Source organism: Arachis hypogaea, chromosome 6, assembly GCF_003086295.3.
Source record: "Arachis hypogaea cultivar Tifrunner chromosome 6, arahy.Tifrunner.gnm2.J5K5, whole genome shotgun sequence".
Lineage (NCBI taxonomy): Eukaryota > Viridiplantae > Streptophyta > Magnoliopsida > Fabales > Fabaceae > Arachis > Arachis hypogaea.
In genome coordinates this window covers 52,069,880-52,096,359 of record NC_092041.1, presented here as the reverse complement: position 1 = coordinate 52,096,359, position 26,480 = coordinate 52,069,880, and the positions used below count along the sequence as shown (strand labels likewise).

At 38.7% G+C, this 26,480-nt stretch overlaps 1 non-coding gene across 1 annotated transcript; it reads left to right on the top strand.

Annotated features, from left to right (window-relative positions):
- Positions 1-12,522: 12,522 nt before the first annotated feature.
- Positions 12,523-12,630, top strand: LOC112699651 (small nucleolar RNA R71). Its single transcript, XR_003152595.1, has one exon. It is a non-coding gene; the product is annotated as a small nucleolar RNA R71 (small nucleolar RNA).
- Positions 12,631-26,480: the final 13,850 nt, after the last annotated feature.

Sequence of the window (26,480 nt, the reverse complement as noted above, 5' to 3'; positions counted from 1 at the left end):
TCGTAGGAGTAGGGCTTCTAATGGTCTATTGCAGAAATGGCTCCCTTCGTCACTGATGAGGGCTCGTGGGAATCCAAACCTGGTGAAGATATTCCTTCGAAGAAAGTTTATGACTAACTTGTTGTCATTGGTTAGGGTTACCACTGCCTCCACCCACTTAGATACATAGTTTACTGCCACCAAGATAAACTTGTTTGAATATGAGGGTGGGAATGGTCCCATGAAATCGATTCCCCATACATTAAACAGTTCAGGCTCTAGAATGTATTGCTGTGGCATCTCATTTCTCTTGGGCAGGTTGCCAGCCCTTTGGCATTCGTTGCAGCTTCTCACCAATTCCTTAGCATCTTTGAAGATAGTGGGCCTGAAGAACCCACATTGCAGCACCTTTACGGCAGTTCTTTCTCCTCCAAAGGGACCTCCATAACTAGCACTATGGCAACTCCACAGGACTTCTCGTCCTTCTTCTTCTGAGACGCACCTCCTAAGAATTCCATCTGAGCATTTCTTAAATAGGTTGGGTTCATCCCAAATGAAATACTTGGCATCATTGATGAGTTTTCTTCTCTGATATTTGTTGATTCCAGGGGGTAAGTCACCGGCTGCTTTGAAATTGGCAATATCCGCAAACCAGGGTGCTTTGTGAATCATCATTAGCTGTTCATCTAGGAAGAATTCATTTACACTTGTATCATGGGTATCATCCTTCTCACAAGGGATTCTGGATAGATAGTCTGCCACTTTATTCTCCACACCCTTTTTGTCTCTAATCTCGATGTTGAATTCATGCAATAATAAGATCCATCTGATTAGTCTTTGTTTTGACTCCTGTTTGGCAAATAGATATTTGAGTGCTGTGTGATTAGTGAAAACAATAACTTTAGAGCCAATAAGATATGATCTAAATTTGTCAAATGCAAGAACTATTGCCAGCAACTCCTTTTCGGTAGTGGTATAATTCCGTTGAGCATCATTAAGGATCTTGCTGGTATAGTATATGACATGCACCAAGTTTTCTTTTCTCTGTCCTAACACTTCCCCAACTGTGAAATTAGATGCATCACACATCAGTTCGAATGGTAAATTCTAATTAGGTGGGGTGATGATAGGAGCTGAGGATAGCCTCTTTTTCAATTTTTCAAAAGCTAGTATGCATTTCTCATAAAAAATAAATGGTGTATTAGACATCAGGAGATTGCTTAAGGGCTTGGTTATCTTTGAAAAATCTTTAATAAACCTTCTGTAGAAGCCAACATGTCCCAAAAAGCTCCTAATTGCCTTGACATCACTTGGTGGAGGTAACTTTTCAATTAGCTCCACCTTAGCTCTGTCTACCTCAATGCCTTGATTAGAAACTTTATGGCCAAGAACTATTCCATCTGTCACCATGAAGTGACATTTTTCCCAATTCAAGACTAAATTGGTTTCTTGACATATTTTCAATACCAAGGCCATATGGTTTAGACAATTAGGGAAGGAGTCTCCGAATACTGAGAAGTCATCCATGAAAACTTCAATGAACTTCTCTATCATATCTAAAAAGATGGAAAGCATGCAGCGTTGAAAAGTTGCGGGTGCATTACATAACCCAAATGGCATGCGCCTATAGGCAAACACTCCATATGGGCAGGTGAATGATGTTTTCTCTTGGTCTCCTGAATAACCATCTAGAAAACAATAATATGCATGTCCTGCAAGCCTTTCTAGCGTCTGATCCATGAAAGGAAGTGGGAAATGATCTTTTCTTGTGGATTCATTGAGCTTCCTGTAGTCAATACACATTCTCCAGCCCGTGATAGTTCTTGTAGGAATTAGCTCATTCCTTTCGTTGGGAACCACAGTGATTCCTCCTTTCTTGGGAACCACTTGAACTGGACTGACCCATGGGCTATCTGAAATTGGATAAATTACTCCACCCTGCCATAACTTCATAACTTCTTTCTATACTACTTCCTTCATTGCTGGATTTAACCTTCTTTGGGGCTGAATGGAAGGTTTGGCACCCTCTTCCAAGAGTATCTTATGCATGCATATGGCTGAACTGATTCCTTTCAAGTCAGCAAGAGTCCATCCAATGGCATCCTTGTGTTTTTATGAGACTTGAAACAACTTTTCCTCTTGTTCTTGGCTGAGGGCTGAATTCATGATCACTGGATAACTTTTATTTTCTCCCAAGTATGCATACTTGAGAGTGGGTGGCAGTGCTTTAAGCTCAAGTTTAGGCACTTCTTGTCTTTCCTCTTTTTCTTCTAGCCTGGCTTGAACATGCATTTCAGCGGCTGCAGCCTCTTTGCTTGCTGCTAATTCTTCTTCTGTTGATGCCTCAAGTTATTCTTCAAGAGTTTCTTGCACCAAAGCCTCCACTGAGTCCAACCTCATGCATTCTCCCAATGAGTTGTGTGGGTAACTCATGGCCTTAAATACATTGAATGTCATTTTCTTCTCGTGTAATCTAAGGACAAGTTCACCCTTTTTGACATCAATAATGGCTCTGGTAGTGGCCAAGAATGGCCTTCCCAGAATGATGGAAGTCTTAGCTCCTTCCTCCATGTCTAATACTACAAAATCTGCTGGAAAGATGAAGTCTCCCACCTTCACCAACAAGTCTTCTACTATCCCATGGGGAAACTTGAATGATCTGTCTGCTAGTTGCAAGGCCATTCTTATTGGTTTGGCCTCCTCAATCTTCATTTTCTTCATCATTGCTAAAGACATTAGATTTATGCTGGCTCCTAGATCATATAGAGCCTTTTCCACTGTTGTTTTCCCGATGATACAAGGGATTTAGAAACTCCCAGGATCCTTCAATTTCTGGGGCAATTTGGGTTGGATGATGGCACTACATTCTTCGGTGAGTACCACGGTCTCATTGTTCTTTCAGCTTCTCTTCTTGGTCATCAATTCCTTCAAGAACTTGGCGTAGATGGCATTTGCTCTATAGCATCAGCAAAGGGTATGTTTATTTGTAGTTTCTTGAAGATTTCCAAGAATCTTGAAAATTGGTTATCCTCTCCCCTCTTCTTTAATTGCAGCTGCTGGGGGTATAAAGCTTTTGAGAGGCATGGTTTGAGTGCTTCTCCTTCTTGATGTGACTTAGGGGTGGAGGTTCGAGCTTCCTTATGTCCCTTGTTTTCTTCATCCAATTTCTTCTCTGGTGGTTTCTTGTGGGTCTCCTTCAATTCCTTCCTACTTCTGAGGGTGATGGCTTGACATTCCTCCCTTGGCACTGAGTTAATATTGCTGCAATTGTTGTGTCCAGGGGCTTGCTTGAATAAGAATTCAATCTGTGTTTCCAGTTTCTTGATGGCAGCATCTTGATTATGCATGTTGGATTGAACTTCTTCCCAAAAAGCTTTATTATCTTGAATTTCCTTGCATAGATCCTCAAGTAGAGCCTCAATCTTTGAGAGTCTATCATCTGTTAGAGATGGTGGGTTGAGATTAGGCGGATGAGAAGGTTGGTTAGGTGGGTGTTGATAGGATCTTTGTGAGGTGTATTAGTGAGTTGCATTTGATGTGTGGAAAACGATCCAACACAAAACTCACCGGCAAGTGTACCGGGTTGCATCAAGTAATAAAACTCACAGGAGTGAGGTCGATCCCACAGGGATTTAAGGATTGAGCAATTTTAGTTTAGTGGTTGATTTAGTCAAGCGAATCAAATATTGGTTGAGTGATTTTGTATCCAACAGTAAGTAAATAGCAGGAAATGTAAAGGGGGAGGGATGAATTGCAGAAATTAAAGAGAACTGAAAGTAAAGATACTGAATCTTAAAGAACAAGAAATTAAATGACTGAAATTTAAAGTGCAAGAAATGTAAATTGCAGTAACTTAAAATGCAAGAAATGTAAATTGCTTGAATGGAAAAGGGGAATTGAGGATTGGGAATTCAGAATTTCAGCAAGGGAAATTAAATTGCAACAATTAATAAAGCAGAAGATGAATTGGAAGTAACTAGATCTCAAACAGAAATGGAAATTAAATTGCAGCAGGGGTTCACAGAAGAACCAAAAAGGAAAATGGGATCACAGGACTCAAGAGACTAGATAGCAAAGTCTAGATCTCAATTGCCTTCCCAGATCCAAGTTCACAAAGCAATTGATAAGAAATTAAAGAAGAAGCAGTAAAGGAAATGTAATTGAACTCAACTATGCAGAAGAGGAATTAAAGAGATATTGAATGGAGATTGAGACAGAAATTCCTCAATTCTTCACACCCAAGACTCAAACAAGAAAAGTAAAAATGCTCAAGCAAGAATGAGGAAGAAGATAGATCAATTCTCCTCCCCAATTCTCTGAACTCTCAGTGAAGTCTCCAAGAGAAGGTTCAAAAGTTCCAAAATAAAAGTAAAGATTCAAAGCTCAAAAGAAAGGGTCCTAATTACATCAAACTATCTCCTATTTATACACTTTCTATTCTTGGATCTTGGGATTTGGATGGGCTTTTGATTTGGTGAAGAAATGAATTAAATTGGATTTTTGATTCAATTTTTAGCCCATGAAAAATTGCTTCCAGGAGGCTGCCCTGCCCTTGTGGAGGGCAGGGCAGGAAAATGTGCGTGCGGCCTTGTGCGTGTGTGTTGGTGCGTGTGGTGCTGCAGGATGCTGCCCTGCCCTTGTGGAGGGTAGGGCAGAGTTTTTTGGTGCGCCAGATTCTGCCCGTGCGTGCGTGCTGTTGCTGCCGAGAGTCCTTGGTGCGCCAATCTGGTGCGCTGGCTGTGCACCACAAAATGCTGCCCTGCCCTCCCGGAGGGCAGGGCAGTGTTTCCAAAAGTGAAGTCCCGCGTTCGAAGCTCATTGGAAGCACACGCTACTTCTTTTCCTTGGTTTTCTTGGCACCAAATTAAGGCCTAGTTCCTTGCTTCCTCATGGTGCCGAGTTCAATCCTTGTGGCAAGCATTGGTAAGCTTTTTTCCTTGAATTATTCTTGATTGGAGCCCGATATTGCTCTTGAGGAGGGCAGGGCAGAGTTTTTGCTCTCCTTGATCCTTGGCAACAAATTGTGCTCCGCCCTTGAGGAGGGCAGGGCAGTATTGCTTCTCAAGCTTGTTTCATTATGTTGCCCTCTTGGAGGGCAGTGTGCCCTTGTGGAGGGCAATATTTGCTTCCTCCCTTCCATGTGCCACACTTCTTATCTCTTGGGCCACTCTTTCTTAAGCCACGCTTCCTTTTTTTCTTCTTTTCTTCACCTTCAAATAATCAAAACAACTACTCAAAGTATCACTAAATTCACAAGGCTTATAAATCAATTAAAAATCAATTAAATTTATCTCAAACCTCATGAGTTAGCATCAATTTAATGGTAGTTGCTTGATTTAAAGAAGTTATGCATTTTCATTCCAAATCACTTATTTAGGATGCAAGAAAGTGCATAAAGACTAATAAAACAAGTGAAATTAGCTTGAAAAATGGGTATATGATGACTTGTCATCACAACACCAAACTTAAATCTTGCTTGTCCCCAAGCAAGCATCAAAACTAAGAGAAAATGAAATGAACAAGAAGAGCAATTATATCCTTATTAGGCATGTAGCAGAACTTGATTTATGGAGTTTTATGCAGATCAATAGTAGTTTATTTATTATTTGCTATCATAACAAACAATGTCTCCTAAAGGGTTCACCAAGGTTGCTGCTATAATACCTTACTTTTTATTTATTTCCCTTGTTAGCTTTTTCTTCTTTCTTTTGCATTAGAGAGCTTATTATTTATTGAAGGCTTGGTGGCAAATGTTGCAGCAGCCTTTGGCTTTATTTTTGGCTCAACATTTCTTCACCACAGACACATGGCTCACCATTTCCTCCTAGGATCATTGATGCCCAGCATCTCTTTGGATAACTAAATGCTTTGTAACTAGGTTGCTCTTTATTGTGGACTTTCAATTGGCCATCCCAAATCAGTTGATCTAAGTGGCCAGGTTTTGAAATACCCCTTAGAATTTACTTGTCCAAGCATATCCTAGTACAAGAACACCACAGGCATGTGTCCTAGGGTCCAAGCTATTGGTGCCTAGCCTTATTCTTTGTTTCTTTGCCATCTTTTGGCCATTTCTTTTTCCTTTTCTTTTGATTTTGTTTTATTTTCAAGGGACATTTATTAATTGAAGGTTCATAGCAGCAAACTAGCTTAAGCTTCAAGTAACATGTCATTATGCAACAATTATTCTATGAGCTAACAATTGAATCAAACACATACCACCACTAATTTCCATTATAACCTATGCAACATTGGATATTTACTTTCTAATTCAAATATTTCTCTTTTATTCAAGCATATGGGAAACAAAACAGAATTCAAGCTAAGTGATGAATGACAAGCACTTATGCAAATAAGCATTCTTAACAAACAATTCCACTTGCAACCAAGTAAACACTTTAGCGAGACATATAAGAGTTCCCAAATCAAAACAATTCACAACAGCAAAGATTAAGTTTAGATACAACCTTTGAAGTTGCAGCCCTTTAGTTCTTCCTTCTGTTGTATCCCCTTTTGAGTTACAATGCAAACTGTCTTTAATTGTTGGCTAATTTCCTGCATTATTCTCAAAAGTTGCTTGCTTCTCAAACCCTTAAGTGCATGGTTAGTCTAAAAATGATTATGGCTTTTTGAACTTACTTTGGTGTGTGAACACCAAACTTAGTTCCTTGCCACTATTTTTCATGCATCAACTTAACCATATGTGAAATCTTGTGTCCTTGCTAAAGGTAATGGAATTAAAACTAGAAAGCAGTTAAATAGTTGGATAAGTTGTTTGATTGCTTGGAGCTAGCTTTATGCAGGAGGTGAGAATGTTCTTTTAAGTGAGATTTTGGTGGAACACCAAACTTAGAATCTTTCATTCTCCCTTAAATTGTTTTGGTGTGTAACACCAAACTTAGCTCCTGGCAATGCATACCAATTATTCAACATTTTTATTGAAAGAGCTATGAAAAGAAAACTACCTCAGGTTGGGTTGCCTCCCAACAAGCACTCTTTTATTGTCACTAGCTTGACATTAATCTCCCTTTAGGGTGGTTGATGCTGGTGATGTCTCAACTTGTCCCCTCTCACTGTAAGCTTTCTCTGTGTGCCTTGATGCTCTATTTCAATGTGCTCGAGAGAGAGTACTTGGTTAACAGTGTAGTGGTCTTCTGCTCCCAACTGTTGATATACTAATTGCACCTTGTCACCTTTGGAAAATCCTTCAGTTGGGATTTTTTTGTTCTTCCACCCTTTGTAAACTTTCTTCTTGTTTTTCTTCCTTTTCCTTGTCAGTCTTTCTTCCTTAACAGTGGTTTTAGTTGTGACATTTCCCTTATTGTTTATCATCCCGACCTCTTTTTGAATTCCTTTCTCTCCTTGCACTTGCTCATTTTTCTATTCTACTGTATTGTTAGTCGCTTGCTTTGGAAGAGAGTCACTACTTGTCTTGCTTGTTCCTTTATTACTTTGTGATTCTGGAAATAATTTCAGGGTGATGCTTTCTTCATGCATCCTGAGGGTTAGCTCTCCCTGCTCTATATCTACAATGGCTCTAGCAGTGGCCAAAAATGGTCGACCAAGTATTATGGAGTCATTCTCATTCTCTAATGAATCTAGGATCACAAAGTCTGTAGGAAATATGAACTTGTCAACCTTAACTAAAAGGTTCTCAATCAACCCTTTAGGATATACCACTGATTGGTCCACCAATTCCAAGGACATCTGTATTGGTTTCACCTCTCCTATGCCAAGCTTTTTCACTAAAGAAGATGGAATTAGATTTATACTTGCTCCTAAGTCACACATCACCTTGTTGATGAATAGGCTTCCAATAGTGCAAGGTAGGAAGAAACCTCCAGGATCTTCAAGCTTGGGAGGGAGCCCTTTTCTGATTAGTGCACTGCATTCTTCACTGAGCATTATAGTCTACTTCTCATTCCAACTCCTTTTCTTATTGATGAGCTCCTTTAAGAACTTGGCATATAAAGGCATTTGCTCCAATGCCTCAGCCAAGGGTATGTTGATTTCTAGCTTCTTGAAAGTCTCAAGGAATTTGTGGAAATGTTGGTCCTTAGTCTCTTTGTGGAATCTTTGGGGATAAGGCAGTGGAGGTGTCAAGCTTTTCTCCACTTGATGTTGTCTTGGATTTGGTTCTTCCATGATCTGCTTTCCCTTCTTCAGATTTTGTGGTCTATCTTCTTTTTCTTGAGGTTGATTCTGAGGGTGATTGCTTGCTATTGCATCTTCATCATTAGCTGCCTCTTTTTCAACTTGTTTCTTGTTACTTTCCTTGGGCTTCTTGGTGGCTTCTTCATCTTTCAGCAGGATTTTTCCACTCCTTAACTGTATCGCCTTGCACTCCTCTTTTGGATTAGGAATGGTGTCACTTGGTAGTGAGCTTGATGGTTTTTCAATAGAAATCTGCTTGGAGATTTGTCCAATCTGCCTTTCTAGGCTCTTCGTGGAAGCTTCTTGGTTCTTTGTTGTCAATTCTTGGTTCTTCATCATCTTCTCCATGAGCATCTCTAGATTAGTAATCCTCTGAGAGTCTTGTGAGATTGGTTGGTTTTGGGGTGTTACTGGATGATGGTAGGTGTTTTGGTTAGTTGGGTGGTTATTGGGTGGATAATGGTTAGAGTTGGGATAAGTGTTTTGTGGTTTTCTGTATGTGTTTTGGTTAGTGTTTGGCTGGTTGTTGTGGTTTGTGTTTTTCCAATTGTTTTGAGTTGAGTTTCTTTGCCATGGCTGCGGAGCTTGATTGTGGTTGTCTCCCCATCTGAGGTTGGGATGGTTTTTCCAAGAGGGGTTGTAAGTATCACCATAGACTTCATTTGTTCCAGGATTTTGGTTGTGCATGTATTGGACTTGCTCTTGCTGTTGCTCCTCTTGAATTTCTTCATTTTGCCCCCAAGTAGTTGATGGTTGGCTTGTGGCACTCACTGATGCAACTTGCAGGCCATCAATTCTTTTGGCCATTTGCTCAAATTGTTGCTAAATCTGCTGCTGCATCATTTTGTTTTGAGCTAAGATTGAATCCACTCCTTCCAACTCCATTACTCCTCTCCTTTGTGATGGTTGGCATTGCCTTTGGTGAGCAAAGAAATATTGGTTGTTAGCCACCATATCAATGAGATTTTGAGCTTCCTCTGTAGTTTTCATGAGTTGTAATGAGCCTCCGGCTGAATGATCAAGTGCTTCTTGAGCCTTCAGTGTAAGTCCCTCATAGAAGTTCTGCAGCTTGTCCCACTCAGTGAACATCTCTGGTGGACATTTCCTCAGCATTGCCTTATATCTTTCCCATGCTTCATATAAATTTTCGGCATCCATTTGAGTGAATGTCTGCACCTCAGTCTTCAATCTTATGATCCTTTGAGGGGGATAAAATTTGGCAAGAAACTTGCTCACCAAATCATCCCAAGTGTTGATGCTCTCCTTTGGAAATGTTTCTAGCCATTGAGTGGCTTTGTCCCTGAGAGAGAATGGGAAGAGCAGTAACTTGTAGCTGTTAGGAGGCACACCATTGGTTTTGACAGTGTCACAAATCCTCAAGAAGGTAGATAAGTGTTGATTTGGGTCCTCCAATGGCCCTCCTCCAAAAGAGCAGTTGTTTTGGACCAAAGTGATGAGTTGTGGCTTTAGTTCAAAGTTGTTTGCATTGACATTAGGAGTAAGAATGCTACTCCCACAGTGTCTAGCATTTGCAAATGTGTAGGAAGCCAGTACTCTTCTTTGTTGTGGGTTCTTGTTAACTCCTCCTTCTAGTTGATTGGGATTTGATGGATCTCCTTCCATCTCTTGAAATTCCTCCTCAGATTCTTCCTCTCCAATGATGTTCTTCCCTCTTTCAGCTCTTCTTATTCTTCGAAGAGTTCTTTGGTCAATTTCAAAGAGGATGGGGGAAGATCGTCCTGTACCTGACATACAAACACACAACAATAAACACACAGATCCAGAAAACCAGTGAAACTTCAATCTATTGCTAGAATGAAGTTTTAGTTAGTTTAAGCAAAAATTCAAACAGTTAGTGTGTTAGTAAATCTTAAAGAAACAAAAAAGAAAAAGTGCTTAATCTAGACCTCCACTTCACTTAATCATTGTCAATCTATTTCAATCCCCGGCAACGGCGCCAAAAACTTGATGTGTGGAAAACGATCCAACACAAAACTCACGGGCAAGTGTACCGGGTCGCATCAAGTAATAAAACTCACGGGAATGAGGTCGATCCCACAGGGATTGAAGGATTGAGCAATTTTAGTTTAGTGGTTGATTTAGTCAAGCGAATCAAATATTGGTTGAGTGATTTTGTATCCAACAGTAAGTAAATAGCAAGAAATGTAAAGGGGGAAGGATGAATTGCAGAAATTAAAGAGAACTGAAAGTAAAGATACTGAATCTTAAAGAACAAGAAATTAAATGATTGAAACTTAAAGTGCAAGAAATGTAAATTGCAGTAACTTAAAATGCAAGAAATGTAAATTGCTTGAATGGAAAAGGGAAATTGAGGATTGGGAATTCGGAATTTCAGCAAGGGAAATTAAATTGCAACAATTAATAAAGCAGAAGATGAATTGGAAGTAACTAGATCTCAAATAGAAATGGAAATTAAATTGCAGCAGGGGTTCACAGAAGAACCAAAAAGGAAAATAGGATCACAGGACTCAAGAGACTAGATAGCAAAGTCTAGATCTCAATTGCCTTCCCAGATCCAAGTTCACAAAGCAATTGACAAGAAATTAAAGAAGAAGCAGTAAAGGAAATGTAATTGAACTCAATTATGCAGAAGAGGAATTAAAGAGATATTGAATGGAGATTGAGACAGAAATTCCTCAATTCTTCACACCCAAGACTCAAACAAGAAAAGTAAAAATGCTCAAGCAAGAACGAGGAAGAAGAGAGATCAATTCTCCTCCCCAATTCTCTGAAATCTCAGTGAAGTCTCCAAGAGAAGGTTCAAAAGTTCCAAAATAAAAGTAAAGATTCAAAGCATAAAAAAAAGGGTCCTAATTACATCAAACTATCTCCTATTTATACACTTTCTATTCTTGGAACTTGGGATTTGGATGGGCTTTTGATTTGGTGAAGAAATGAATTAAATTGGATTTTTGCTTCAATTTTTAGCCCATGAAAAATTGCTTCCAGGAGGCTGCCCTGCCCTTGTGGAGGGCAGGGCAGGAAAATGTGCGTGCGGCCTTGTGCGTGTGTGTTGGTGCGTGTGGTGCTGCAGCATGCTGCCCTGCCCTTGTGGAGGGCAGGGCAGAGTTTTTTGGTGCGCTAGATTCTGCCCGTGCGTGCGTGCTGTTGCTGCCGAGAGTCCTTGGTGCACCAATCTGGTGCGCTGGCTGTGCACCACAAAATGCTGCCCTGCCCTCGCGGAGGGCAGGGCAGTGTTTCCAAAAGTGAAGCCCCGCGTTCGAAGCTCGTTGGAAGCACACGCTACTTCTTTTCCTTGGTTTTCTTGGCACCAAATTAAGGCCTAGTTCCTTGCTTCCTCATGGTGCTGAGTTCGATCCTTGTGGCAAGCATTGGTAAGCTTTTTTCCTTGAATTATTCTTGATTGGAGCCCAATATTGCTCTTGAGGAGGGCAGGGCAGAGTTTTTGCTCTCCTTGATCCTTGGCAACAAATTGTGCTCCGCCCTTGAGGAGGGCAGGGAAGTGTTGCTTCTCAAGCTTGTTCCATTATGTTGCCCTCCTGGAGGGCAGTGTGCCCTTGTGGAGGGCAATGTTTGCTTCCTCCCTTCCATGTGCCACACTTCTTATCTCTTGGGCCACTCTTTCTTAAGCCACGCTTCCTTTTTTCTTCTTTTCTTCACCTTCAAATAATCAAAACAACTACTCAAAGTATCACTAAATTCACAAGGCTTATAAATCAATTAAAAATCAATTAAATTTATCTCAAACCTCATGAGTTAGCATCAATTTAATGGTAGTTGCTTGATTTAAAGAAGTTATGCATTTTCATTCCAAATAACTTACTTAGGATGCAAGAAAGTGCATAAAGACTAATAAAACAAGTGAAATTAGCTTGAAAAATGGGTATATGATGACTTGTCATCAGCATTGTTGTTGGAATTGAGGTTGTAGCGTCTCTGATCTTGACCTTGGTCTTGTTGATTTTCCCATCCAAAGTTGGGGTGATTTCTCCATCCAGAGTTGTAAGTTTTGGAGTATGGATCATGGATTTGTCTAGGTGAGTTTCCAACATAGTTGGCTTGCTCCCAGTCACCTTCTTCTCTTATATTCACTCCTTCTTGAACTGGTGATAAAGTGATGGCAGCTGCAACTTGGTTTTCCTCCACCTTCTTAGTAAGATCTGCTAGCTGCTTGGTGATCATCTTATTTTGAGCTAGCAATGCATCCATGTGGTTCAGCTCCATTACTCTTCTAGTGTTACTTCTTTCGGAGGAATAGAAGTAGTCATTCTCAATAACTATTTCAATGACATCTATGGCTTCTTTAATTGTTTTCTTCTTGTTTAGAGAGCATACTGATGAATGATCTATGGCCTTCTTTGACTCATAAGAAAGACCTTTATAGAAAATGTGAAGTTGAACCCATTCATTGAACATTTTTGGTGGGCATCTTCTTGTTAAGTCCTTGAATCTCTCTCATGCTTCATAGAGAGTCTCACCATCTTGCTGCCTGAAAGTTGGTACCTCAGCTCTCAGCCTGTTGATTCTTTGAGGAGGGTAGAATCTTGCCAAAAATTTGTTCACCATATCTTCCTAATTTGTTAAGCTCTCCTTTGGAAAGGATTCAAGCCTTTTGGATGCCTTGTCCCTGAGTGAAAAAGGGAACAAGAGCAGCCTATAGACATCCGGGTGGACTCCATTAGACTTCACAGTGTCACAAATTCTCAGGAAGGTGGTTAGGTGTTGATTGGGGTCTTCTTGAGCACTTCCTCCAAATGAACAATTGTTCTGAACAAAGGTGATGAGCTGGGGTTTTAGTTCAAAGTTGTTGGCATGTATGGTGGGCTTCTGAATGCTACTTCCACAGTTTCCTGGATTAGGATTAATGTAGGAGTCTAGAACTCTCCTTTCTTGCCCAGCACGGTTTGCAGGGCCTTCTCTAGCATGGTTGTGAGCTTCTTCTTCATGATTGTTTTCCAAATTCTCTTCCATGTTGGGTTTAAAGTACTCTTCCTTTTCCTCAGCACCAACAATTACTTTCCCTCTTGCTTCCCTCCTTAGTCTCCAGAAGGTCCCTTCAGGTTCTGAATCGAATGAAGTTGAAGCTCCCTCTCTTCTCCCTGTCATACAACTAACAAAACACACAGCAAGAGATAAAATGAAGAGATTATTCTTGTTCGAATAATTGTTAGTATGAATGATGCAAATTATCAAACAGTTAGTGGGTTAGTGAGCAGAATTATAATCAACAAAGAAAAACAAAGAGGGTGAAGGGGATGAGGAAGAAACTAAACAAACTGAAGGTAATCGACCGAATCAAATAACAAATAAAGAAAAAGAAAAATTCTCAATCTAGTGATCTTCCAACTTAATCATTGTTGATCCAAAATCAATCCCCGGCAACGGCGCCATAAACTTGATGCATGAAAACTTGTCTCTCAACAAATTTCCCTTCGGCAAGTATACCGAATTGTCGTCAAGTAAAAACTCACAATAGAGTGAGGTTGAATCCCACAAGGATTGATTCGTCAAGCAATTTTAATTGGAAGATTATGCTAGTTGAGCTACACAAAAAGTGGATGTAGAATTGCAGAAAATTAAATGGCAGGAAAGTAAATAACAGAAAATAAAGTGCAAAATCTTAAATGGGGATTTGGGGCAATGAGCATGAAAATAAATGACAGAAAGTAAAGAGAATGGGTAAGATCAGAAATGGGGAAATCATTGGGTTCAGGAGATGTTGCATTCTCCGGATCAAGTTCATTCTCATCTCTTCCTCAATCAATGCATTCATTGATCTCCTTGGCAATCTTAAGTGATTGGATCCCAATTCCTTGGTAATCCAATCTCTCTAAGCTTGAACAATTGTCCAATTCCTTGATTTAATTGCTCATGGGAAGAGATGAAGTGTGGTCACTGATTATACCACATGTATTTCCAAATCAAAGTGTTGGGAGGATTACATGTCACTATATCCGCCCAAACCCCAATTTGGGCCAACATGAGAAAGCATTTCTAGCATGATCTCCTCATTCCTTTTCCAAGGCTCAGAGAAGATCCAATTATGGAGAGTTTATTTCCCAAGATAACAATCCAATTAGATGAAGATCGAAAGCTTTCTAGTAAGATCAAGAGAAAAGAAAGAAGAAGAAGAATGAAAACTATAATTGATCCATCAAATTACAATAGGGCTCCCTAACGCAATGAAAGGCGTTTAGTTGTTCATAGCTCTAGAAATAAAAAATGGCAGAAAAGAAGAATCCATGCTAAAAGTGCAGAAAAGTAAATATACAGAGGTAGTTTTCCAAAGTGCCAAGCTTCTCTATAGTTCAAAACTACTCCTATATATACTACTCCTTTTGATCTTCTAGTGAGTTCTTCAAGTCTTGGATGTGGGCTCTGGATCTTGAGTTGAAGCAGTTCTAATCTTTAGTGGGCCCAACTTGTAGAGAAGTATGAATTAGGCATGGGTGTTAGTGAGATTAACGTTAAGTGACATTGTGGGTTCGAGAACGTTAGTGGCAATCACTTTTTCCACTAACGTTCCACCCTCAAATACCTCACGTTAACTACAACGTTAGTGGCACTAACGTGACCACTAACGTTGCTTTCTAAATCTTTGCTAACGTTATTGGGACTCACTTTTCCCAATAACGTTGGCTTATACTCCTTTCGCAAGCGTTATTGGGACTCACCTTTCCCAATAATGTTGCTATGTGCCTTTTGTCCCTACGTTAGAGTTCACATTAGTGTAACTAACGTGGCTCTTAACGTGGGTATGCTTCACCTTCGAGAGCATTAGTGACACTTACCTTTGTCACTAACGCTCCAAGTGCCTCTATTCTTCACGTTAAAGCTCACGTTAACTAGGTTAACGTGGCTCTTAACGTGGTAGTAATGCCATCTTCCAACGTTAGTGACAAAGGTGAGTGTCACTAACATTGGCTCATCAATCCTCAACTCCACGTTAACTCTCACGTTAGGGGTCTTAACGTGACCACTAATGTGGGCAATGCTAGTTGATCCAACGTTAGTGACAAAGGTGAGTGTCACTAACGTTGACATTGTTCTTCTCTTCCACGTTAGAGTTCACGTTAACTAAATTAATGTGACTCTTAACGTGGCTCATTGCCAAGTTTTGGAACGTTAATGGTGTTCACTTTTACTACTAACGTTGGAGCAGAACGTTATTGGTGTTCATGTTTTCCCCTAACATTGGAGTTCTCTTTTGTCTCCACGTTAACTAAGTTAACGTAGCAAGTAATGTGAGCTATTGATGGCTTCGCAGGCATTATTGGTGATCACTTTTCTCATTAACGTTGCAAGCTATTTACCACTCCACGTTAGTGTTCACGTTAACTAGATTAACGTAAGTACTAACGTGGTTCTTCCTTGCTTCCTTTGCCCTGAAATCAAGCAAATAAACTGCATCAAAGCTTTAGCCAAAGTCATGAGATTATGCATCATCAATTTATCATGCAATTCTAGCAAAATCCTCATGAAATCATATGAAATTCACAAGAGTTGCTTGAATCAAGGTGTATGTGTATTTTCATCCAAAACTTCCATTATTTACTAAGAAAATGCATGAAACTACCCTAAAATAGTAAAGAAAAGGTCAGTGAAACTGGCCTAGATGCCCTGGCATCACTCTATTACTGAGCTATGGACCCTTGAGATGAATCTCTCCATCTCCCATGACTCGAAAGTGGAAGCTTTTGTCTTCCCTTTCCTCTTTCTAGAGGTTTCTCCGGTCTTAGGTTCCATAAATGGTTATGGAAAAGCAAAAAAGCTATGCTTTTACCACACCAAACTTAGAATGTCACTCGTCCTCGAGCAAAAGAAGAAAGAATAGAAGAAGAAGAGGATATAGAGGAGAGGGAGAGATGTGGGGTGGGTTTGGGTGAGAAAGAGATTTTGAATTTGAAGGTAGGTGGGGTTTATGGGGAAGAATGGAAGGAGTTGAGTGGTGAAGAAGTGAGAAGGTGAGTTGAGGTAGGTAGGGATCTTGTGGGGTCCACAGATCCTAAGGTGTCAAGGATTTACATCCCTGCACCAATGAGGTGTGTAAAATGCCCTCTGCATGCAATCCTGGCGTTTAACGCCAGATTGATGCTTGTTTCTGGCGTTAAACGCCAGTTCTATGCTTGTTTTGGGTGTTCAACGCCAGTCTGCAGCATGTTTCTGGCGTTGAACGCCAACTTTCCTCAGGGTGCAATCCTGGCATTTAAACGCCAGATTGCTGCATATTTCTGGTGTTCAACGCCAGATTTATGCTCTGTTCTGGCATTGAACACCAGCCAGATGCTCCTTACTGGCGTTTAAACTCCAGTAGGCTCTTCCTCTAGAGTGTGCTTTTTCTTCTGCTATTTTTTATTTTATTTTTAATTTTTTGCAATTGTTTTGTGACTCCACATGATCATGAACCTAAGAAAACATAAAAGAACAATAAAATAAAAAATAGAATTAGATAAATAAAAATTGGGTTGCCTCCCAATAAGCGCTTCTTTAATGTCAATAGCTTGACAGTGGGCTCTCATGGAGCCTCACAGGTGATCAGGTCAATGTTGTAGACTCCCAACACCAAACTTAGAGTTTGAATGTGGGGATTCAACACCAAACTTTGAGTTTGGTTTTGGCCTCCCAACACCAAACATAGAGTTTGATTGTGGGGACTTTGTTTGACTCTGTACTGAGAGAAGCTTTTCATGCTTCCTCTCCATGGTTGCAGAGGAGGATCCTTGGGCCTTAAACACAAGGTAGTCCCATTTAATTGAAGGACTAATTCCCCTCTGTTAACATCAATTACAGCTCTTGTTGTGGCTAGGAAGGGTCATCCAAGGATGATGCATTCATCCTCATTCTTCCTAGTCTCTAAGATTATGAAATCAGGAGGGATGTAAAGGCCCTCAACCTTTACTAACACGTCCTCTACTAATCTATAAGCTTGTCTTTGTGATCTGTCTGCCATCTCTAATGAGAATGTGGCAGGCTGTACCTCAATTATCCCCAGTTTCTCTATTACAGAGAGTGGCAAAAGGTTTATACCTGACCCCAGGTCACACAGAGCCTTCTCAAAGTTCATGGTGTCCACGGTACAGGGTATTAAGAATTTACCAGGATCTTATTTCTTTTGAGGTAAAGTTGCTGAACCCATGTATCTAGTTCACTAATAAGCACGGGAGGTTCACCTTCCCACGTATCATTACCAAATAACTTGGCATTCAGCTTCATGATGACTCCTAGATATTGAGCAACTTGCTCTCCAGTCACATCTTCATCCTCTTCAGAGGAATAATAGTCTTCAGAGCTCATGAATGGCAGAAGGAGGTTTAATGGGATCTCTATGGTCTCTCTATGACCTTCAGATTCCTTTGGGTCCTCAATAGGGAACTCCTTCTTACTTGAGAGACGTCCCATGAGGTCTTCCTCGATTCACGTTCTCTCCTTCATCACTAGGTTCGGCCATGTTGATTATGTCAATGGCCTTGCACTCTTTTTTTGGATTCTCTTCAGTATTGTTTGGGAGAGTACTAGGAGGAAGTTTAGTGATTTGCTTACTCAGCTGGCCCACTTGTGCCTCCAAATTTCTGATAGAGGACCTTGTTTCACTCATGAAACTTAAAGTGGTATTAGACAGATCAGAGACTATGTTTGCTAGGTTAGAGGTGCTCTGCTCAGAATTTTCTGTCTGTTGCTGTGTAGATGATGGAAAAGGCTTGCTATTGCTAAACCTATTTCTTCCACCATTATTGAAGACTTGTTGAGGCTTTTGTTGATCCTTCCATGAGAAATTTGGATGATTTCTCCATGAGGGGTTATAGGTGTTGCCAAAGGCTTCCCCCATGTAATTTACCTCTGCCATTGCAAGGTTTTCAGGATCATAAGCTTCTTCTTCAGAAGATGCCTCTTTAGTGCTGTTGGATGCATTTTGCAACCCATTCAGACTTTGAGAAATCATGTTGACTTGCTGAGTCAACATTTTGTTCTGAGCCACTATGGCATTCAGAGCAGCAATTTCAAGAACTCCCTTCCTCTGAGGCGTCCCATTACTCATGGAATTCCTCTCAGAAATGTACATGAATTGGTTATTTGCAACCATTTCAATAAGTTCCTAAGCTTCTGCAGGCGTTTTCTTTAGGTGAATGGATCCACCTGCAGAATGGTCCAGTGACATCTTAGAGAACTCAGATAGACCATAATAGAATATATCTAACATGGTCCACTCTGAAAACATGTCAGAAGGACACTTTTTGGTCATCTGCTTTTATCTTTTCCAAGCTTCATAGAGGGATTCACCATCTTTTTGCTTGAAGGTCTGAACATCCACTCTGAGGTTGCTCAGCTTTTGAGGAGGAAAGAACATAGCCAAGAAGGCCGTGACCAGCTTATCCCAAGTCTAACCATGATCTAGCTCTATCTCTTACAGCAAAAGGGAAAAGCATGAGCCTGTAGACTTCAGGATCTACTCCATTAGTCTTAGCAGTCTCACACATCTGCAAGAACTCAGTTAAAAACTAGTAGGGATCTTCTGATGGATGTCCATGAAACTTGCAGTTCTGTTGCATTAGAGCAACTAATTGAGGCTTCAGCTCAAAATTGTTTGCGCCAATGGCAGGAATTGAGATGCTTCTTCCATCAAATTTGGAAGTAGGTGTAGTATAATCACCAAGCATCCTCCTTGCATTATTGTTGTTGGGTTCGGCTGCGATATCCTTTTCTTGTTCGAAAATCTCAGTAAGGTTGTCTCTGGATTGTTGTATTTTAGCTTCTCTTAGTTTCCTCTTCAGAGTCCTTTCAGGTTCAGGGTCATCTTCAACAATAATGCCTTTTTCCTTGTTCCTGCTCATATGAGAAGGAAGAGAACAGAAAAGGAAGAGGAATCCCCTATGTCACAGTATAGAGATTCCTTTATGTTAGTAGAAGAAAAAGGGAATAGAGGAAGGGAAAAGGGTCAAGAATCCAAACACAAGGGGGAGGATAGGTGCAAATTCTTGAGTAGAAGAGAAGTGTTAGTAGATGAATAAATAAATAGATGAAGAAGAGAGAGAGAGAGAGAGAGAGAGAGAGAGAGAGAGAGATTTTCGAAAATTAATTTTGAAAAAGAGTTATTGATTTTCGAAAATTAAAGGGGAAATAAAATTAAAATTAAAATTTAAAACAATTAATTAATTTAAAAAGAATTTTGAAAGAGGAGGGAGAAGTTTTCGACAATTTAGAGAGGGAAAAGTAGTTAGGTGGTTTTGAAAGAGATAAGAAACAAACAAAAAGTCAATTAGTTAGTTGAAAAAAAAGATTTGAAAATCAATTTTGAAAAGATAAGAAGTTAGAAAAGATATTTTGAAATCAAAGTTTTTGAAAAAGATATTTTAAAAAGATAAGATTGAAAAAAAGATATTTTAAAAAGGATTTGATTTTTAAAATTAAAATTAATTACTTGACTAACAAGAAACTAAAAGATAAGATTCTAGAATTTAAAGATTGAACCTTTCTTAACAAGAAAGTAACAAACTTCAAATTTTTGAATCAATCACATTAATTGTTAGTAAAGCCTTTGATAAACATGAATTAAAGATAAGAAAAAGATTTTAAAATTCAAATTAAAAATTTTCTAAAAATAGTAAGAAAAATGAAAAAGATTTTATTTTTGAAAAATTTTTGAAAAGATAAGATTTTTAAAAATGAAAATTTGAGTTGACTTATAAGAAATAGCTAAGTTTAAACAAATTTTTTGACTAAGTAAACTCAAATTTTCGAAAATTATGAGAGAAATAAGGAAAAGATATTTTTTGATTTTTTTTTAATAAGGAGAGTGAAAAACACAAAAATGACTCAAAACATGAAAATGCAAGATCAAAACACATAATGCATGCAAGAACGCTTTGAATGTCAAGATGAACACCAAGAACACATTGAAGATCATGATGAACATCAAGAACTTATTTTTGAAAAATTTTCAAGAAAAGAAAACATGCAAGACACCAAACTTAGAAATTTTTAATGCTTAGGCTCTATGAATGCAAAAAACCATATGAAAAATAACAAAAGACACAAACCAAGAAAATATGAAGATCAAACAAGAAGACTTGTCAAGAACAACTTGAAGATCATGAAGAACACATGCATGAGTTTTCGAAAAATGCACATATTTAAAAAAAACATTCAATTGACACCAAACTTGAAAATTGACACTAGACTCGAACAAGAAACACAAAATATATATATATATATATTGGTTTTATGATCTTTTTATTTTTTTGTATTTTTTTTCGAAAATTATTATTAGAAAAACGAAAAAGAAAAGAAAAATTTTGAAATATTTTTGAAAACTTTTTGAAAAGAAAATAAAAAGAAAATTACCTAATCTGAGCAACAAGATGAACCGTTAGTTGTCTAAACTCAACAATCCCCGGCAACAGCGCCAAAAACTTGGTGTACGAAATTTTGATTTCTAACTCAGCACTATCTTCACAACTTCGCATCACTAACCAGCAAGTGTACTGGGTCGTCTAAGTAATAAACCTTACGTGAATAAGGGTCGATCCCACAGAGATTGTTGGTATGAAGCAAGCTATGGTCATCTTGTAAATCTCAGTTAGGCAGATAATAAATGGTTATGGAGTCTTCAAATAATAATAATAATTAAACAGAAAATAAAGATGGAAATACTTATGTAGATCATTGGTGAGGATTTCAGATAAGTGTATGGAGATGCTTTGTCCCTGTTGGATCTCTGCTTTCCTACTGCCTTCCTTCAATCCTTCTTATTCCTTTCCATAGCAAACTGTATGTAGGGCATCACCGTTGTCAATGGCTACATCCCATCCTCTCAGTGAAAAAGGTCCAAATGCTCTGTCATGGCACGGCTAATCATCTGTCGGTTCTCGATCATGTCAGAATAGAATCTATTGATTCTTTTGCGTTTGTCGTCACGCCCAACAATTGCGAGTTTGAACCTCATCACAGTCATTCAATCCCAAAATCCTACTCGGAATACCACAGACAAGGTTTAGACTTTTCGGATTCTTATGAATGCCGCCATCAATTCTAGCTTATACCACGAAGATTCTGATTAAGGAATCCAAGAGATATGCGGCCGGCCTAAGGTAGAACGGAAGTGGTTGTCAATCACGCATTCATAGGTGAGAATGATGATGAGTGTCACGGATCATCACATTCATCATGTTGAAGTGCAACGAATATCTTAGAATAGGAATAAACTGAATTCAATAGAAAATAGTAGTAATTGCATTAAAACTCGAGGTACAGCAAAGCTCCACACCCTTAATCTATGGTGTGTAGAAACTCCACCGTTGAAAATACATAACTGATGGTCCAGGCATGGCCGAATGGCCATCCCCCAGGAACATGATCAATAGTCTCCTTAGATAAATAATGAATTAAAACTAAGACCAAAGATGTAACGTGGTCAAAAGACGACCAATACAATAGTAAAATGTCCTATTTATACTAGACTAGCTACTAAGGTTTACAGAATTAAGTAACCCACTTTATGTGTGCTTGGGCTGAGCTTGAACTTTACACGTGCAGAGGCTTCTCTTGGGGTTGAACGCCAAGTTGTAACGTGTTTTTGGCGTTCAACTCTGGTTCGTGACGTGCTTCTGGCGTTTGACTCCAGAATGCAGCATGGAACTGGCATTAAGCGCCAGTTTGCGTCGTTTAATCTCAAATAAAGTATGGACTATTATATATTGCTTGAAGGCACTGGATGTCTACTTTCCAACGCCGTTGAGAGCACGCAATTTGTATTCTGTAGCTCCAGAAAATCCAATTCGAGTGTAGGGAGGTCAGAATCCAACAGCATCAGTAGTCTTTTGTCAGCCTTCTTATTAGAGTTTTGTTCAAGTCCCTCAATTTCAGCCAGAAAATACCTGAAATCACAGAAAAACATACAAACTCATAGTAAAGTCCAAAAATAAGAATTTAGCATAAAAACTAATGAAAACATCCCTAGAAGTAGCTAGATTCTACTAAAAACTACGTAAAAACAATGCCAAAAAGCGTATAAATTATCCGCTCATCAATCACCAAGCAGTTAGCAGATCTTGCCAAGAAGGTGGAAGAAAACCAAGTTGTAGCAGTCATCATGACATTAGGATTTTTGCCAGTAAAGAACTTCATAAAAACAGTCGCGTTGTAGATATAGTCTCTAAACAGACAAAAATTCCTTCGTACAAACATTTTGGTTGTCACAAGTAACAAACCCCTTTAAAATTGATAACCGAGTATTTAAACCTCGGGTCGTCTTCTCAAGGAATTGCAGGGAGGTATGTTCTTATTATTGGCTATGAAAAAGGTAAAATTGGGGGTTTTGGAAATAAGAGGGCAGTATGTTGCACAAAAAATAATAAGAAAAATAAATAAATAACTATAAAATAAACTCTTGGCAAGGTATGGGAACTGGAGGTCCTATCCTGGTTATCCTTATCAATTGTAATGAGAATTGGATTTTTCTCCCACTTTGTTAACCTCTAACTATGAAGGTAAGTTAAGTGGATGAATTCCAATTTTCAATCAACAATGTGTTTGATAACTCTAGAGTCACCAATTAATCAACCACAGTCAAGAATGTAAAAAGCTAAATTAAAATTATAAATATCTGAAATACCTTCAATTCATTCAAAGCAGTAAAATCTAACATGGAAAATATTCATAAGCCAATTGGGCAACAGGAAAATCCAAATTATTTATATCAATAAAAGACAGCAATCATCAATCTAAAGTATCTCAAATAACATTAATTAAGAAAATCAATCTAAACATGGAACATTGAAAATAAATAAAAATAAAGAACCTGGGATTGAGAGTCACTCCTAAAACTAAGAGAAATCCTAATCCTAAGAGAGAGAGAGGAGAGAACCTCTCTCTCTAAAACTACATCTAAAACATAAAAGTGAATTATGAGTGCTTGATTCTGAATACATGCATTCCCCCACTTTATAGCCTCTAATCTGTGTTCTCTGGGCCGAAAACTGGGTCAGAAATAGCCTAGAAATCACTTCCAGCGCTTTCTGGTCCGTACAGGTCGCGGAAAAGTGACGCGGCCGCGTCGTTTACGCGACCACGCGGATTGGTTGTTGGCTAGGTCACGCGTCCGCGTGACCCACGCGTTCGCGTCACCTGGCGTCGAGGCAACTATGGCAAATTATATATCAAATCGAAGCCCCGGACGTTAGCTTTCCAACGCAACTAGGATCGCGTCCTTTGGACCTCTGTAGCTAAAGTTATAGCCGTTTGAGTGCGAAGAGGTCAGGCTGGACAGCTTAGCAGTTTTTCCAACTTCTTGCATTCCTTCCACTTTGCATGCTTCCTTTCCATCCTCCAAGCCATTCTTGCCCTGTAATCTCTGAAATCACTTAACACACATATCAAGGCATCTAATGGTGATAAGAGAGGATTAATAATAAGCAAATATAAGTCCAAAGAAGCATGTTTTCAATCAAAGCACATAATTAGGAAGGGAAATGTAAAACATGCAAATAGTATGAATAAGTGGGTAAAGAGTTGATAAAATCCACTCAATTGAGTACAAGATAAATCGTAAAATATGGGTTTATCACATCACTTCCTCACCAGCTCAAGAAGGAGTGAATGTAGGAGAAGAAGGTGACTGGGAACAAGCCAACTATGTTGGAAACGCACCCAGACAGACCCATGATCCATACTCCAAAACTTATAATCCTGGTCGGAGAAACCACCCTAACTTTGTGTGGGGAAATCAATAGGACCAAGGCCAAGACCAGAGATGCCACAACCACAATCCCAACAACAATGCAACTCACTAATGTACCTTGCAGAGATCCTATCAACACCCACCTAATCACCCTTCTCAACCACCTAACCTCAACCCACCATCACTAACCGAGGATAGACTTTCCAAAATTGAGACTCTACTTGAAGACACATGTAAAGAAGTCCAAGACAACAGAGTGTTCAAGGATGAAGTGTGAGCCAACATCAAAAACCAGGGAGACACCATCAAGAGGCTAGAGTCCCAAGTGGGGTATCTATCTCAACAGCTTCCCAAACCCACTGATAGTTTCCCAAGTGACACAAAGAAGAACCCAAGAGGAGAAGCAAAGAAAGTAAGGTGGGAAGAATGCAAGATGATCACTATAAGTGATGAGAGGAGTGTAGAGGAAGTGCACACACAACCAGAACATCTCCAAGACATTCCAAAGGAAAATCATGAAGAAAGAAACCATGCACCCCATCCCATACACAGGGAGGAGCTAAAGAAAGGGGAGACCCTGAAGCTTTAGACTAACATTGCATGATTCCTGGAATTCTTAATAAAAAATTTTGAGTTTCTTATTTTCTTTTTCAAAATAATTTTCGAAAAAATACAAAAAAAATTTATAGAATCTTAAAACAAAAAAAAATAATATTTTGTGTTTCTTGTCTGAGTCTAGTGTCAATTTTTAAGTTTGGTGTCAATTGCATGTCTTTATTCTTCTTGTAGTTTTCGAAAGTGTGTTCTTGTGTTCTTCATTGATCTTCAAGTTATTCCTGATGTTTTTCTTTGACTGATATTTAAATTATCTTGTTTTGTGTCTTTTGTTGTTTCTCATGTGCATTCTCAAATTGTTAATGTCTCTAGTAGGAAAATTTCTATGTTTGGTGTCTTGCATGTCTTTCTTTTCTTAAAAATTTTCAAAAATATGTTCTTGATGTTCATCATGAACTTCATAGTGTTCTTGATATTCATCTTGACATTCAAAGTGTTCTTGCATGCATCCCCTGTTTGATCTTAGTTTTTCGTGATTAGTTTCATTTTGTTATTTTTCTCTCTCATCATTAAAAATTCAAAAAAATTCAAACATATATCTTTTCAAGTCAGTAATACAGAGAATTGAAGATTCAGCACATACAGCAAAGGAATCACTGAGAAAATGCTGGGCATTCAAAACGCCCAGTAAGGAAGGATTTTTGGCGTTTAAACGCCAGCCAGGGTACCTGGCTGGGCGTTTAACACCCAAGGAGGTAGCTAAGTGGGCGTTAAACGCCAGAATGGATACCATTTTGGGCGTTTAACGCCAGAATGGATACCATTCTGGGCATTTAACGCCAAGATAACACCATGGAAGTAATTTTGTTTTCAATTCAAATCTTCTTTAATTTTTCAAGTTTTAAAACTAATTTTTCAAAACCTTATCTTTTTCATATCCTCTCTTATCAATCATATCTTTTCCAAATCAAATCTTTTTCATTTTTTCTTTTAATATTTTCAAAAATCCTTGCTAACAATTAATGTTGTGATTCAAAAATTTCAAGTTTGTTACTTTCTTGTTAAGAAAGGTTTAATATTTGAATTTTAGAATCATATATCTTTTAATTTCTTGTTAGTCAATTCATCAATTTTAAAAATCAAATCTTTTTCAATCATATCTTTTCAATCATATCTTTTTAAAATCATATCTTTTTTAAAATCAAATTTTTTTTTCAATCATATCTCTTTTAAATTTGATTTCAAACATTTTTTTCTAACTTCTTATCTTTTCAAAATTATTTTCAAATATTTTTCAACTAATCACTATTTCTTATCTTTTTCAAAACCACCTAACCACTTTTCCACTCCTAATTTTCGAAAATTACTAACCACTTTTTCAAAAATCCTTTTAATTTTTGAAAACTCTCTCTCTCATCTCTTTCTATTTAATCACTAACTCTTATCCTCCTTTAATAATTCGGACCCCCTCCCTCTCTATAAGTTCGAATTCTTCTCTCCACCTTATCCTTCTATTCCTATTTTTCTCTAACACCTCAAGGAATCTCTATACTGTGACATAGATGATTCCATACTTTCTTGTTCTCTTCTCTTTCATATGAACAGGAACAAAGACAAAGGCATTCTTGTTGAAACTGATCTTGAACCTAAAAGAACCTTGAACAGGAAGCTAAGAGCAGCTACAACACAAAACTCTGAAGAGGACTTGACAGAAATTTTCCAAAAGGAAGCAAACAAAACAGACATAGCCGAACCCAACAACAACAATGCAAGGAAGGTGCTTGGTGACTTTACTGCACCAACTCCCGACTTCTATGGGAGAAGCATCTCTATTCCTGCCATTGGAGTAAACAACTTTGAGCTTAAGCCTCAATTAGTTTCTTTGCTGCAACAGAATTGCAAGTTTCATGGACTTCCATTGGAAGATCCTCATCAGTTCTTGGCTGAATTTTTGCAAATCTGTGACACTGTTAAGACCAATGGAGTTGATCCTGAGGTCTACAGACTTGTGCTTTTCTCTTTTGCTGTGAGAGACAGAGCTAGTATATGGTTGAACTCACAACCTATAGACAGCCTGAACTATTGGCAAAAGCTGGTCAGTGCCTTCTTAGCTAAATTCTTTCCACCTCAAAAGATGAGT